At 42.9% G+C, this 17,309-nt stretch overlaps 1 protein-coding gene across 1 annotated transcript in view; it reads right to left on the reverse strand.

Moving 5' to 3' along the window:
- The window catches only part of PTN (pleiotrophin), a 78,021-nt gene extending 61,493 nt beyond the window's left edge, over positions 1 to 16,528 (reverse strand). The window contains exon 1 of the mRNA XM_059845930.1: positions 16,274 to 16,528. The gene's annotated coding sequence lies outside the window, so the exon portion shown is untranslated. The remainder of the gene's footprint in view (positions 1 to 16,273) is intronic.
- Positions 16,529 to 17,309: the final 781 nt, after the last annotated feature.

Genomic DNA, 17,309 nt, shown 5'->3' on the forward strand with positions numbered 1-17,309 from the left:
GGCCCAGATCATGACCTGCTTTTAAAAATGTCCTGAAATGTTCAGTTTGACACAAGAAGATGGAATTTTTTAAAGCCCAATCACACTCCTGCTTGGAGACTGTCCCACAGCATCCCAGGAACTGATTTTTCAGCCAGGGATAAATAAATCTGTGTCAACTGCAAACTGCACTGGACTCCTCCTAATTCCCTGGAAGGTACTACATATGTGAATAATATTTTGTTTTCCTTTATGTGGTAAATACATTGCTTAAAAGAGAGGAAAAGAAAACCTCAAAAAACCAAAAACAGTATTAAATACTATTAACTACATCAAGTTTACTGCACACAAGCAAAATGTAATCTTCCTACACACAACTCTGCCAAAGCATTTCACAGGGCATCATTTCATTTCTCTTGCCCTGGTCTTCCATCAGAACACGCCTAATCCTACAGCACTTCCTTTGTATTCACAGTCCTGCTCTAGCTACAAGGATTAAAAAAAAAAAAAAAAATGCATTGTTACTGCAGTCCTTGGTGTCTCACTCACACCATTTCTTAATCATTACCTGCAGCATCCACATCTCCCCACAGTGTGAGAGCCCTTTTTCCCAGCTCCACCATCCCAACAGCTGTCCCAAGACTAGCCCTGGAAAAAGGCTCTAAGAGCAGGACAATGCAGCTTGTTTCCCAATCAGTGTTAGGCCTGGGAGCTTCCCAGGATGTGCTGTCTGGGTTTGTCATAGCACATCAAAGTCCTCTCCTCAGGTTTAGAGCCCCCTGCAATCAATCCTCTTTGGTCCTTTCTTGGACACCATCTTAATCTGCCTTTCCAGCCATGGCAGATGTTCCAGGAATCACAAATTCAAATGTTTTGAGTGGTCTCTGCCTCTTCAGGAGCCTCCCCAGCTCCAAACCAACCCAGCCTCCAAAGAGGCAGATGCTGAAGTTGCACCAAATGGGGTCAAGCACATTTCAGCCACTGCACCCAACTCCCCCTTGGAAATTCTCACACCAAACCGTGCCATAACTGAAAGCAGACAGTAACTAGGGTCAGTCCTTGAGCACCACACAACTCACACAAACCACAGGTGGAGCTCAGCTGTCCTGGAGTGACTGGGTTAAAAGATGAACACTCGGCATTCTTGGCAGCAAATAGGAACTGCTCTCAGTCTCCTGCTACCATAGATTCCAAATATTGTATCTGCGCATTTTTTTAAACCCAAAGGACAGTGTGTTCCATTTTACAGTGAAAAACTCTCTCAATTGCAGAGAAACTGATTTGTCCAGACCCTCTTGACTTCTCCTGACCTTGGCTGCTGTGATTTGCCTGTTATACACACATGCTGTGTGCTTCACCACACACACAGGGAGAGAGGAGAATGGGAACAATGGTAGGTTTCTCTGGGATCTCACAGAGCTGCTGGAAACCTGCAAAGCACACACATGGGAAAGCACACCATAAGACAATGTCATGAATGCTGCATGAGCTGTGGTGAACACCAGAGCAGCAGAGAACACACTTCTGCTGTGCTAACAGGGCCACCAAATCCCACAGACCAATTCCACCTGACCAAGCTGAAGGCTCACTCCAGTCCCAGGAGGCTGGCAGTCCTTGTTTCTACCTGTCATATGACAACAACATTTCCACCGAACTTAAATTCTTCCCTCCCCCACAAATCCTCTAAAGGTGCAGTTCAGTGCAGTGGCATTAGCAGCTGGATGTCAAACACAGGTGTGCTATTCAGAAAGGCCAAGTTATTTCATTTCCAAAGCCTTTGCACAGCAGAGCACTATTCAAACCAGGCACATTTTTCCTCAAGGGGCACCTAAACAATGACTGACTTTAAATAAAAGCTATTTGTTGTCACTCCTTCATTTGCCACACTCAGAGGCACGGTGGGCAAATGTGATCAAAGCTCCACCTTTAGAAGCAAGAGGTTATCTGCAACCTCAGTTGGCTTCTGTCACTCCTGGTGCTGTGTGTGTCACAGCAAAACCTGTAACGCATTTAGTGACTCACATGATGACAAGGAACACTAAGCCCTTGTGCCCATGCACAGCACCCTCCATAAAAGCCACTTGAGCCCATCAAGATTAGGAATGAGCTCTTTCTTAAGTCCAGCCCAATCCAGTTAACAGGCTTATATGGAAATGCTGAGAGACAGGGCTGACAAGTGGCAGTGCACCCTACCTGCAAACACCAGTTTGCTAAAAAGGAAGAACATGTTGGTGCTGCCCAGCTCAGGCTCACAACTGCCTCTTTCCTCTTCATATACTCCTTTACAGATGTTTTTTCTCTAAAGATATGAATTTAATATTGCTTGGGTGACCTTTGTGATTACTAATCACTGTTATAAATCTTGTTCCAGTAGCACAAAGAAAGAAAACCAACTGCTAAAGACAAGCCCATTTCCTGATCAAATAGCCTTTTCTTCCTGCTCTTGGCATATGCTTGCATAAGTTGATTTTCTTCTGCTAAAAAGATGCTGGCATGCATCAAAACAGAAAAAAAAAAATGCACAGAGATGTTTTCAAGACTGCTTGTTGTGACATCAGCTAGTGATAAAGCACTACTGTCCCATCTCTCTCATTCCATCTGTGCACAGGAACGCAACCTGGGGAAAGGGTTGCACATGACCTTCTGCTGAGGAGCAAGCACAGTGGGAGATGTCCAAGGCCTGCCCTCCCCACCACTGCTGAGCATGCAGGATAGCTCCAAAATGAAGGCTGAAACAAAAGCTTCCTCTCTTTCAAAAAAAGAGTTGCTTTGGGATTCCACACTTAAAAGGTAATAACATTAAAGTACCCACAACCTCAACTTACTAAGACTTGGTTTTCCGTAATAGGAATCAGAAAGGGGAAAAGAGAAGAGAATAAACATCATTTTTTCAAATAATATAAATAATTCTAGGAGTTAAATGAAAGACATTTTAGAAATATAAGTGTTACTATGACAAGTTAATATTAAAATAATTTTCTGTGAGATGCATGTAGACTAAGTCAGCATTAGATAAACTGAACACAGTCAGACTTAAGGGAAAATGGGTAGTTTTCACAGGACATTTCCCTTCTGACAACATATTGGTTTTCAAATAGTTATCCATTTGCCACAGCTGAAAAGCATCAGGGCAACAAATTAGATGTATATGGTTGTAATTAGCTCACATTTCTGATATCACAAACAGCTTCCTGGAGCACAGTTTGCCTAGCTGGTAATTTAAAAAAACAAAAAAAATCCCCCCCAACAAGGAAGGAGCACAAAAATTGTTAAATTATACAGCCAATCTAAATCACAATGAGCCTATATAAGTATATACATTAACTTTTACATATATATTTAGTTACTTTGGTGGACCTTCAGATACTTTGGATCAGGCTTTTGGTTAAAATGGTTGGAGGGAATTCTTCTGAAAAGGCAAAAACGTACAATATTGCTCACATACCAGCTAAGGAAGAAGTCAGAAGGACAAATAGGACTTTTTTTCAGGCTTTCCTGGCAGGGAGGTACAGGAGGGGAGAGTTTCCAGACAGAAATGTTGAGCCACAGTTTTGAGGGTGATAATATACAAGCCTCCAGTCGAGACCAGGGCTGATCAATGTGAAATACTTGGTGATCAAATGATGGCGTTACCATTTTCCATAAAGGTGAAAGTGTAATAATTTATTTAAACTATTTCTTGTCAGTGTAACCAACTCACACGATGGCAGTTAGTTTGAAGATTACAGAAGGAAAATCTGCAATGAGTAAGCCCCAAACAATGAAAAAGAATTGATTAAGGAATTAGGGCTGTTTCTACACTTATTTCTAAAGTGAGGACTGCAGCAGTTCAGATACATTTCCACAGGATGTAAACATAGAATTCTCTCACAGTCATTTGAAATCTTCACACCACAGTTACTGCCTGATTCTGGTGTATGACTGGGAGGTCATTATCAGTGCTAAGAGAACCAGGTTTTAAAAATCACAGAATCTGGGAGTCGCTTCTTTCTGTTCCCTGAGATCCATCCTTTCAAAACACATGCCAAGAATTACATAGATATTCTGAAATGATGCCAAAGTGCAATCACTGATGATATTTCTGGTCAGTCAGAAAAAAAAAAAAAAAAAAGCAAAATTACTTTGCAAATGTAGTTTAAGAATTTATTCACTCACAGAATATCTTTAAGAGAAAGAAAATGGAAATGCAGCCCAAGTGAAACTAATAGGAGAGAACAACTTTGGCAGGTGAGACGTAAAATGGAGATTAAGAGGTCCAAGAGCAAGGCTGAAGAACAAGGAAGCAAATGCATAGTGACAAGTAATAAGGCATTCCTTAGGCACACAGGAGAATGGAACTCCAGAAGAGCCAGTGGGTCCTGCAGACTCTGCTGATGCAAAGTCAGTGAGGGCAGGAAGAGAGATTGCACAGAAGTCAAATGGCTCCCCTGCTTCAGCTTTCACTGCAGAGCAGGGAAGGGAGATGCATGCCCCAGGGTTCTACAAGTACAGAACTTGAGGCAGAACTGCCAGACAGAGTTAGGGGAAATAAAATCAAGCAAATGAAAAAAAGAAACTACTTGAGAAATTTGATTGCACTAAACTGCATTTCCAGAGCTGAGAAAAGTCAGTTAAAGGCAAGTGTAAACCAGCTAGTTGGAAATAGGAGCCCCACAAAATAGAGAAGTCTAAAAAAAGCACATTTTTCACAATGATAAATCATAACCTACAAATGACAACTCACTAGCCTACAAAAATGTTTCAAAAACATATCCGGGCTATTTTTTACCAGATGTAAATAGTTCAGATTTTCAGAGACTTTGAAACTGTTAGGAGAGCTTTGTCATCTTGGGACAAGAGGTAACTGTCACTCCTTCAGTATCAGCCAACAGAGACTCCCAAGATAACAATAATATTTTTTCCATACAAATGGGAGATATTTTAGCACCCAAAGCCCTGCCTAGGATCAGTGCAAATGCAGAAGGCTTTTGTGAAGTATCTGATAGAAAGAATGGAAAACAAGTCCACAAAACACTCTGCCCATAAAATGTTGTGTTAACTACAGTATGGGGGTCCTTGTTCTCACAATCCAGGCAACTGGACAAAAAATTCACCCCAGACATATTGAAATCTAATGGGGAAAAAAAAAAAAACACAAACAAACAATATATATATTTATTTATCTGCTTCCACTATATACCAGTCACTACTGAACTAACTTCTAGACATCAAAAAAGTTCTGAAGACCGATGATGTCACATCCCTATGCTTAGCAAAAGAGTCATTTCAGAGTAGACAAAACTTTGGAATAGCACTTCTAAAATTGTAAGCTGTAGTACAAAAAAAATGTTTGACTGTGGAAATTAAAATTATAGAATGCTGGGTTAAATTTCAACTAAGTGTGACTGCTAAAATAAGGGCATGAATTGTGAGCTTAGAAATAAAGAAACAAATATTCTGTTGATTTAGAACTAGGCATGGGGCTGCTAAGGCTGCTGAAAATGAGAAACATGAGAGAATGTGTAATATTTATGAAAGGTGACCTACTGCACTATTTACATAGAAGAGAGATTAAAGAAGAGACAAGTTGAGGTTATGAAAATAAGGACATTATAGACACATGAATTCAAAATTAGGATTCAGGAAACCTCAGCTATTCAGTGTAATGAAAATACATCTTCAAAACCTAAACAGATTGCTTGTGGCTCATCTGCCTAGGGGAAAACCCCTTCCAGATCTATCCACATTTAAAGCCAAGGAAGATGAACACTATTTGCAAAGAGTTTTAAGAAATCCACATAAGCCTCGTTTTACAGAACTCAACCCATGCTCTTCCATCAACTTTCACATCTTTTATAACTGGACTGAAGAGGGTGGTCCATGCCTAGGGAAAAGCCAGGCCTAACCCACAGACTGAAGAGGGTGGTCCATGCCTAGGGAAAAGCCAGGCCTAACTCACAGACTGAAGAGAGTGGTCCATGCCTAGGGAAAAGCCAGGCTTAACTCACAGACTGAAGAGGGTGGTCCATGCCTAGGGAAAAGCCAGGCCTAACTCACAGACTGAAGAGAGTGGTCCATGCCTAGGGAAAAGCCAGGTCTTAACTCACAGACCAACCCAGCTGCTGCTACAGAAGCACTTTCTGCCATCAATGGTTTAGCTCTGCGAGGCAGCAAAGCTGGAACCATAAAGGAATCTGAGCAAGGAAACCAGAGTTCCCTTGGGATCAGCAGCTGCAGCTTGGAAGCTCTGCTACTCCAAAAAGTATTTAGACCTAGAATATATCTTTTAAACCTGAAGGAATATAAGACAGATACAAATGAGATTAAAAAAATATCCCTTTCATTTCATACCAATCACACTTTGCATCAGGCAGTGAAAACCAAGTTTATTCTCTGCTAAGGGCACTAATCAAAGGCTAAAATGTTTTTTGCAACAGAAGTTATGATTATAAGGGGAGAATAAAAAGAAATAAAATAGAAAAAAAAATCAAAACTGTCCTGTGAAGCAATTGAAAAGGACATGCACAAGTTTTGGAGGGAAGAATGAAATAAAACTTTAATTTTTGTTGAATTCTACAATAATAGTAGGAATAATTGCAAATAACAATTATAAATTATTTCAACTGTTTCCAATTATTTTATAAACAGACAATTCTATAATACTTACAATTATTGCAACTCTTTAAAGTGTTTACAAATACTACACTTAGATTCTAATTCTCAAAGTTATGCTTTGAAGAAAATTTTAAATGGATCAGGAAAGGATAAACTTGAGAAAATGCTCCTTGTTGCCCACTGCTGTATTCTACAGCACTTTTTCTGAGACATCATGATCCTAATGAAGAGCACGAGCTGGACATCACAGGGCATCATGAAGAGCTTTCTGTAGCCAATGTGTCTATCTCATATGTAGGCTAAGTTCTTGTTTCCACTCTCTCAATGCCCTTTAAGTGCTGGAAGTGTTCAGATACAAACTGGAATTCCACTGACCTGAAATCACAGATTCAGTAACACAAAAATTTCCATTTCGATAAGCCTTAGATGAAATATTTCAACCTCAATTTTTCTTGACTTAAGACAGATAATTTACATTTCACAGACTTCTCCTGCTCTGAGTTTTTTGTTTGTTGCAGTTTAAATAAGACAAGAAATTCCCACCCACAATTACTTGAGAAATCTCAGTTGGTAAAATCCCAACTGGAATCAGAGCCTTATTGCACATGATGAAAGTGTCAATGCATAAAGATGTGAACTTGTCATTTACAGTACATGTTGCACAATTGGTAACTCTAAAGTTATCTAACACATTTTTGCTATGCATTTTTTTAAGTTTCTCCCAGCAGAGACTTGCTTTTGGGATGTGTGTAAAGCATGATGTAAGGGCAAAGTCTCTACACATTCTCTCTGTTCCTCGATAAAAACCCAAGCCTGCCATACCCACTCATCCTATGGTTGTGGTTAGCACAGGAAAGAGGGGCTCTTATTTAAAGGACTTGAAGACAGAGTCATAAATAATTCAAACTAAAATATAGTACATTGCAACTAAATGAAAAAAAGTAGATGCTGTAAGATGCCACCTTTATTTTTTAAGCCCTTTTCTTGTGTGGCAGTTTTCAACCTACCACTGCTCCCTAAAGCTCTCACCCTTTGGGAAAACCAGTTCAGAGGTGCTGTATTTGGGCACTCAGAAGCAGCCAAAGAAAGGCCAGGAACACGTAGGGCACTACATGTTCCACCACAAAAGAAGAGGTGCTTGTAAATGTTAACTCCATTGCAAAATAATGGAAGTGCCTGTAAATGTTTTTGAAAGCAGCTTCAAAACAACTTTTCTGGATCAATATTATGAGTAAGAACAGGAAGTTCGCTTTCTTATCCCTTTCTGAACTTCTGATTTTTATTTTTTTTCCATCATGAAAGCATGGCAAATTTTCCAGGTAGTTACAAACAGAGAGAGAAAATGTTCCCCTCTCGCCTGACTTTCTGATTTCAGCCAACTTTACAAAACATTTCAGATGTTAAGCCCAGAAGATTTCTCCCCTCAGAGACAAAACCAAGGGTTGATCCCAATGTGAAGATGGAAGCCTCCACCTCTCTTCAGGATAAGCTCAGAAGCTTCACAGCACTAGCTTGCCATTCAGGGACAGGTTTGGCCAGGGGTTATGCACCCATCTGGCCCAGAGTCTGCCTTGGAAAGGTATGGTTATTAACATGGACTGACAGAAGCAGTTTATATTGGAAAGTGGAGGAGAAACCCAGCTCATCAGTAGCTTGACTCTACTAAAAAAAAAAAATAATTATAGAAGAGCAGCTCATGCTTAAACAGGTCTCCAGAAATATACCAAGTGAAGCTGACAAAGGCTCCACGGTAAATTTATAGCTAGAAAACTTTTCACAAGAGCTTTCATCCCACCCACTCACAAAGGCCATGGGTCTGAACACATACTATGTCATCAAAGAGTTTTATTTCCACTAATTATGTTAAACTCTTAAATGAAGTTTGCACAATCAAGCAAAGATTTCACACGCACTTTTACATTTACTTTGTCTAAGTAAATCCCACTGTTTTCAGTGAGGGAACTCGGAGCCCATAAAGATGCTCCAGCAATGCACAAGACACACACAGACTACAGCTCAAATTGGAAGTGATGGAAAGAAGACAATGGCACCTCTTAAAACAAATACACCTTAATCCCAATGACCACTCAATATTAATGAGTCCAAAATACAAACTAAAATCCATGTCCCATTTAAAGACAGACTCTTGAGCTGAACAAATATGAAGGGAGAGGAGCTTGACTTTTCTTCTTTACCACCCCATAAATACAGTTTCCCATGGTATTTGCAAGCACAGCAAAGACCAAATTCAACGCAGATACCCCTACTTGGGTAGCCCATAATCCCTGCCAGCTCTTTACAAATTCTCTGCTGGTGGATGGTCTATTTGGGATAAGTACTAGAAGGAAAATGAGAGCAACCTTCAGGCTCCCCCGAACTCTGCAGATCTCTGGTCAAACTGGCCAGTGGATCGTTGTACTGTAACCAGCTCCCACATGGGTTTCTGATTTGGTTTGTGGGGGTTTTTTTGTCCTTCTGCTGCATAAATAAGCCTAGAAGAGGAGGAGGCCCAGAGCACAGAACAAGTATGCTAATGCCATATCATACCAACTGCCATGCCAACAGCAATCACACACACACAGACACGCTCCTGCCAAATAATCACTTAAGCAAACATCAACTGCAGAGATTAGCAAAAGCGTCTGACAACGCGCAAATCGGACAAGAAACGCGGGCTGAAGGGACAGCTTAGCAAAGTGAGGATTTACTAAGTGAAATGACATGAAGTTCCTGAATCAAAGCTTGCAGCATTTTTGGAAGACTGCTGAAAATCCTATCTGTTGGCTAGTAGATTTTTTCCACCCAGCCGTCCCTACTGCGTATCAGCTGCAGCCAGACAGGCTTCTAATAAAAGCAAGTGACTCTTGCACAAAGGAAAATATCTTTCTGGCCTCTGGGAAGGCAGCAATCCAAGCAAACAACCAGGCACTCAGGTGGCACAGGCTATTGGGAAGCAACCATGGCATCTCAGGGGCTTTTCAGCACCAAAAAGCAAGCTAAATCCCTACAGTAAAAAAAAAAAAAAAACCCTACAGGTTTTCCAGGTGAAACCATCCTAGGCAGAAAAAGAAATTCAAATTATTTCTGTTCAATGTGATGGGGGAAGGTGGAGGGAGGCTACTTTTAAACATGCAATTTTTATTGTGCAAACTAAAGGAACAAAGTGTTTTTCTATCAGATTTAAGGCAGAATACCAGAACAATCTATTATGTCTAATTTACTAAAAGATGCTTCACTCCAAAGGTACTTTCAATGAAAGTAATGAGATTTTGCTTCAAGAAGCACAAGAGTCACAACCATTTAGCAGGATAATGGTGCATTTGTGCCTTATGTTGAAGAATTTGTTGCCAAAACAAAGGAGGAGATACTCTTTCTAAATCTTGGACTGAATTATATGTTCCTTATTCTCATGAAGCTCTTGCTGAAGCATCGACTTTGCCTGAATAATGTTTGTAGGATGTGTGCCTGGTTAAATATTAATCTCTTCTAGACAGGAAGAATATGATTTCTAGTGAGCTGAAAAAGAACTAAATATTGAAATGGAAGAAGCTTGGTTGTCTGAAAGCAAGCTGTGACTTTGTAGCACCATTGCACAGACACCACCATACCAGAACTGCCATCTTTCTACCAAGGCTATTTCTAAATCAATTCCCATCTTACTTTCAAAGACAACAAACCTTCCTTACGAGCTCCATCCCTCACCATCTGACAAAGTGCCTAAATGAGCAATACAGAAATGTTAAAATGGGCGTTTTGAGACAATGTCACTCTTCCCATTGCTGCTCACATGCCATAAACCTGCTAAAAAAAAGAAAAAAAAACAAACCAGAACACCTAAAATAGTTATCTTTAAAAACAAAGTTTTTTGATACAACAAATACCTTCACACAATGTATTGAGCACATTTTGGATGCTCCTGTCACAGAAGAAAAGATGCTACAGACTGTGAGCCTTCTGTTGCTGGCTACAGATGGGTGCATACATTTGCGTTGCACTACTAAGGCTCCCTTGCACTTCGAGATACATGATGTGTGAGGAGTAGAGCTAAAAAAATAAACACATGCATAAATGAATCTGTTGTTCTAGGGATCCAGTAGAAACAAGGAAGCCTTAAATGCAAGAGCCATATCATCTTTAATTGGTTATGAAACTAATGCCACTGTTTGCATGGCTCTGAGGGAAAAAAAAAACCACACACACAAAATAAAAGAGAACAAAACAAGTTCTGTGCCTGATATCCACTGGAACTGAATCTGAGAAGTTAATAGAGTTATTTCTGTGCAGGGACACTCTGGCTTCCACAGATACATATATATTTAGTGGTTGTGTCAATGCACAAGGAATTCAATTCCAGCCTACCCATGGAGTCAAATTATCTGTTTTTTTGCCTTTTTAATCCTTAGGGACAGAAAAGGCAACAGGTAGATGCCTTTGCTAAGTCAGATGATGGAGACAGCAGCAGAGTTGTCTCTGTGCCTTAATGAGCTCAGGAGATGAAGACCAACTTTGCACTCCAGCCTAAGAAACAGTCTAGCTCCACCTCATAGTCCTGTGCCAATCTCCACTCAGCTGGACCAGCCTCCCTTAAACATCTGAGCATCAGCCCAGGTGTGCAGATGAGGCTTTCAGAAGGAAAGCAGAGCCCATCCAGTTTTGTCTTCCCTTCCAATTGTTCTGTCTGGTTTTACTCTCGAGAGGAAAGTTTTTGTACAGATAGGGAATTCCTCCAAAAATATTCCTTGAAGATGGCAAAAACTGTGTTTCATTCATGTGTTTAGCTGCCTGTAGACCAGTGTAAAAATACGGATTTTTACTGGAGTATTAGAGAATTCCCCCTTTTTCTCTTCCCTCCCCACAGCCATTTGATGATGGTTTCATCCACAACTAAACAGGGGATGTTTACAAGGTCCAGGCTATGCTGAAACTGTGTAGAAACTAATGAAGAAGGAAGATTTTTATAATGCTCTTGTGAAACCTTTAATGAGCTCTGAAATAGTGCTGGCAGGCCCCAAAGGAGAAAGGCCCAGTTTAAAACTTTGCAGTTACTAAATGGCAGCGTGCAGGAGCCCCAAGCACTATTTATTTTCGAAGACTATTTTTATCTGAAAATACCCAACTCCCGTAACCCTCTTCTGCTCTAAAAGTCTTGAGCCCTCTGTTGCAGCTGCCATGCAATCAGTGGCACTTGCCAAGCAATGTGCTCCTAAGGGCCAAAATAACACATTAATACATTTTTCTTAATGTAATGGAACTGGATTTTGCTTCAGATATAGTTAGCTCATCTCCTCACCTCAAGAGGTCCAGAATGTGCCATTCTGGGAAGGCTAGGAAGGGCTCTTTGGAGTGGAGGGATGGTGAGGGTGAAAATCCCCTGGCTTTATCAGTAACACAGCCCTCTTTTATTACATTCCCACTCCCCCTTCTCATCTCCCATCAAACTGCCTACAGCTGTGTTCTCTCAATCTTCAGCCTGAAAGACGACTACAGTTTTGCAAAAGTCACTCCCACACACGTAGACATGGAAGCAAATAAAGTTAAAAAACAAGAAAATCATCACAGTGCCACTGCAGAAAGTGGAGCCAGATATTTTTAAATGGCACAGTGGTTCTGTTCCTTGGAGTAAAAGAGACATATTTGCCAAGAGTTAGGTGAAGTCCTGCCGACCCTTTCTACCTTGGTAAGGTGAACCATTGCTGAAAACAAACTGAACTACTTTAATGCCACCACCTGCAACAGGTCCTTTTAAGTCTTCAACGTCCTTATTTTTCACTTGGGAAAAAACTGTAGGAGCCTGAAAAGAGTCTGAAAGGTATTGACGAACTTGGCATCACAAGATCACTTTTTCTGGCAACTCAGAACAAGAAAATATTAAGAAGCAAATTCCATACTGACTGCCAGATCTTATTTCATGAATTGGATCAAGCTCATGTTAAAAGTAGTGGGATTAAAGAGATCTCCAGCCGATGACCACTTCTGTTCAATCTAAAGTCAACACTTTTCAAAGCATATTTGAATTTAAAAAAAATTGATATGGTCTTTATTTAGTGCTTAATACTGCTGACATGAGTAACAACTGCCCTGAAATTTAGTGATATACAGAAGATGTGCCTTTTCTCATGTGGTTTCCCTGCTGCTCTGCCAGTCCACAGAGACACTGCCATAACACTTCTTATGCAACAACTCTGCTCTGTGGGTTATTGTAGTGAAACAAAAACATCCACATTACAGAAGACACTGCTGGCTCCTCTCATTCCATTTTTCCACAGTGCTTCTGCTGAAGAAATTGATGTCAGACAACTAACTCAAATTTCCCCGAACTCCCCTCAAACACACATTGAGCACTTGACAATGCCCACTTTTCTGTTTTCCTCCCCACGGCTCTACTGGAGAGGACTCTCTGTGCATTCAGAGCAGCACAATGAAGAATGATTTCCAAAGCATTAACTTGGAGCCATTGAGACTTGGATGTTTTCAAAATGACTCTATTGTGCTCAAAGGATTCTAGACTACCCCAGCTACTCTAGAAGAGAGTCTTTTTCCCCTTTCTCAAAACATCCATCCCTTGAGCCATCCCTGGAGTGCATTGTTGGGGCCGATTCCATAGTGCAGCAAGTTCCATCAGTCAAAGCTCAACAGATACAAATAATATCAGGATATGGATATAAATTAGTGCGACAGACCCTAAATAGTTTTGACAGGTTTGGTAAGTATATATAGCAACACAGAATGCCATTCCTGCTGTCAGACATCAATATGTAGACAGAAGATTGGGGGCACCATGGAAACTCAGTGACATAAGAGTGGTATTGATTGGATAGAAAATGAGGCTGCAATTTAAGCTTAAGGCTGCCAGAGATGCCAAGAATGGAGAATGACCTCCAGCAGTGAATTTTCAGCATAAGCTCCCTGTGAACAAGGCAGTCCAAGAAGGATAAATCAGGGACAAGCTCACCAGGGATATGGCTCAAGCGAGTGTGGCTCCCCTAAGCAGATGAGAATCACTCTGTGTGTGCACGCGTTACAGTGACCTACTTCGTTCAAAGACAGCATTTTGTATGGTTTATTATGGAGCCCTGGAACAAAGAGATTTCCTCAATTAAAGTCCTGAAATGCATCCTCTAAATGAAAATGCTTTTGATACACTGACCAGCAAGAGGTTGTAAATATCGAGGCAAAGCATACATTGTTAAAGAGCAATTCCCACAGAAAATGCCACAGTTAGGAATGTAGGTAATGAGGGGGCCGGAACAGAGCAGAAGCAATGAGCCATGCCAGCTCCATCCCTAATGCCCTCGTCTTACACTAAAACACTTGTTATGCCATAACACTAGATAAATTGTATTTTCCTTGACAAAAAAAACCCCAACACACACAAACACACACAGAGAAAAAAAATAGCATGAGTTAAATGAGTGCATTTTCAGAGCTCCTGTAAAGAATTATTTTTAATTGTTATCTAAGGAGTCAGGAACAACCATTCCCAGAATGATCAAGAAGAAATAGAGGACGTGTCAAGGAAGTACCTTGCCGAAACCACAACTGCTGGAAGTCCGCTAAGTAATAATATTCATATTTGTGGCAGAAAGATTAATCTACCCAAAACATCCACCAGTAGAGCTGTGTCAGGAATAAGATAAGCCTCCAAAGTGTTCCCAGTGTCAGGCATATGGTGCTGGGATAGCAGCACTATGTTTTGTAATCCTATAGTGAGACAAACCTTCTGCTGGCAATGATGCCTCAGCCACAGACTGCATCTCAAATAACTGGGGATAGACATCTGGATAACAGCAAAAAAACCTGTTTTTCTTAGGCCACTTCTACACTATAAATGAATATTTACCATTTGTAAAAGAAAATTTGTTGCTGGCTTCTCTTTTTCCCCACCCAAGAGCTGACTCGGGAGTAAAGTTGGTGAGTTTCTGTCCTTCAGTTTCACCCAAAGCTTGATACATAAAAAAACACTCAAGAGTTTAGCTCAGTCTGGAAACAGGAGTTTATTAAATCTCCACTTTCCTTCTCTTTAGCAAAAGTTGCTAAATTATGCAGTAGGAATTGGTTTTGCTGCTTTTTGGGGTCAGGTATGGGGGGTTGGGTTGTTTTTTTTTTAATTTGATTAAGTACCCTCTCCATCGCTCCCAAATTTTCTTTCCTACAGCAAATTAACAAATTTTGTCACAAATACACTGGTTCCTTTTTCCCTTCAAACTATTTCTCATGATCAAAAGTTCAGACTTTTTTTTTTTTTAATTCTTATTCTTTTTCAGGGAGGAAACCAAAACCAACAAAACAACAAAACACACAGAAACATTAAATATTTTTGTAATCAGCTCAAGAACCCTGCTCAGAACACATAAAAACCCAAGTATTTCTTCGTAACAACTTTTACTTTCCTTCTCTCTTTCTCTCTCTCCATCCCTTCCCTTCCTTCTCCCTAATACAGTCAATTACACACATCATTTATTTCTTGTTCAGAAAGTTGAGCTTTGCTAAAAGCTCAAAAAAATCAGTGCCCAGAGGGAAAACAAGGAAAGGACATCGACTCAAGAGCTGATGAGCCACAGGTAAAATGTTCCTCTGCTGTAATAGAAGTCATTGCAAGCAAGCAGGATCTAGTTAAAACACCACTATCCATAGCTGCAGGGTTGTGTGGCAGAGAAAGATTTAACTCCTGTCACAAGCGTTTCCCCAGGGCTCCCAAGAACCAGCCAGTCTCTCAGGTGCACAGCCTAGGAGCCAGCTCCCGAGGGTACCACCAAGCTAAAGTGCAGTTGCCATTCATCACCAAGGCAAAGCCTCTGGCAGCGTGGAGGAGAGGTGCGACAGCCAAGTGGAAGAGGTAAAAGGAGCAGATAAGTCCCCGCAGGATGGAGACTACCTCTCCCCTACGAAAAGTTGTACTTTTACAAAGGAAAGAAGAAAGGAGGGTGAGGAGTTAGAAGCACCGAGGCTGGAGACCTGAAACATTTGCAGAGTAACATATACGTTCAACAAAGAGGAAACTGTGTTTTCACCATTGTTAACTCTGATTTTCTCCAGCCTATCCTTCCCGAGGAAGAAGACACAAACTAACGACTCAGATCTATCAGCACTTGTTAGATTTAGGTCTTTCACCTGGAGTAAATTAGGGATAAGAAGGCAAAGTCCCAAGAAAAATATCAGCTGAAGCGCTCGGTCTGAAGGTACAATTTAAACTCCCGAGTTCCAGCCGGGACGTTCCTGGCACAGGGTAACTGGGACTCGCAGGGGGTTTGCGCTCCGCTGCCCTTTTGTCCTCTCGAAAGAGACCTGCCCGAACACCCCTGCCGCCCTTCCCCGCTGGGTCGCGTCACCCACGGCCACCGCTGTCCCTGTCACCCTGCAGTGGCATTTAAACGCTCCCAGGCACCGAAGCACCGCGGCAGCGCTCGCCACCGGCAAAGCGCGGTCCCGTTCCTGCTCCTGGGCACTCCCAGACCTCACCCAGCACCTCGGCCAGGTGTCTCCGGGGGCTCAGGTGTCCCCCTCAGGTGCACCCCTGCTCCCACCCAGCCCCACGGCCCCTCTGGCCGGTCACCCTCTGCGGAGTCCTGCTGGGGCGAGTGTCCCGGAGCCGCGGCAGGGACGAGGGGAAGCGCTTCCCACCCTGCCCCGGGGGAACAAGCACTGGAGGCACCATCCTTCGGGCAGAGCCCGGGAGTGCCCGCCGCTGCCTCGGACTTACTTCGGGCGGCAAAAAGCTCTTCTCCCGCAGCTGAAAGGGGCGAGCCGCGACCGTCGCCGGTGAGCAGCGGCCGCTTCTGCCGCCGCGCGTCCGTGCGCTCCTCACGGACGGGCTCGCCGGCTCCGCTCTCTCTCCCGCCGGAGCTTTCTCGCCGAGATTTTTATACTGGAGGCAGGGAACCTGATCCGCGCTTTGACTCGGCGGAGCCCGGGCTGCGGCGAGGCGGCGAGAGGAGGGAAGGCAGGCGGGCGCCGGGGCAGAGCGAGCGGCCGCGCTGCCCCCTCGTGTGATGCGGAGGGGGCGCGCCCGCCGGGCGGGTCAGCCGCGGGGCAGCCTCGCCCCCGCCGCGGGGCTGGGCCGGGCCGGGCCGGGCCGGGCCGGGCCGGGCTGGGCTGGGCGGGCGCGGGGGCGGGACGGGACCGAATCCCTCCTTTCCACTCCTCCGCAGCTCCCCCGGGAGGAGCGCACCGCGGAGCTGCTGCAGCCGGCCTCGCCCGAGGGTCCCTTGTTAGCCGAAGCAGCTTGCCCTCCTCTTCATCACCCAGGGAGAGGCACCTCGCCCTACAGCCCGGCCGGTGCGGGGCTTCAGCTGCTTTTGCAGGTACAAACGCCCACCGCAGCTTTTGCCTCGATCGCCTTTGGCTGTCAGAGTTTTCAGAGCTCTAACTTCGGCCTCGCTGACTTCCAGCTTGCCATTTTGGCCCCGGGAGTGATAGGCTGGAAATACTGCTCGGCAGTGGGAAGCAAGAAAATAAATAAAACATTAAAAACCCACCGCCGACCCCTTCTCTCTGCTAGCCCCCCACCCCCAGCTTTTAATTTCAACTTGGCCTAAAAGCGCTTGGAGAACACAACTTTTGCCATGCCATTTCAACACTTTTGGTCGGAGCGATTGCTGGAGTTGTATCAGGCCTTTCATTTAGGAGCAGGCTTTTCCAACTTTTAGGTTCATTACATCCACCGAATAAGAGTGTTCCCCAATCCACAGCTTAATTTAAAACTACATGGACTTGTTCCAAACTCCAGGCAATTTCTG

The sequence above is a fragment of the Haemorhous mexicanus genome, chromosome 5, assembly GCF_027477595.1.
Source record: "Haemorhous mexicanus isolate bHaeMex1 chromosome 5, bHaeMex1.pri, whole genome shotgun sequence".
NCBI lineage: Eukaryota > Metazoa > Chordata > Aves > Passeriformes > Fringillidae > Haemorhous > Haemorhous mexicanus.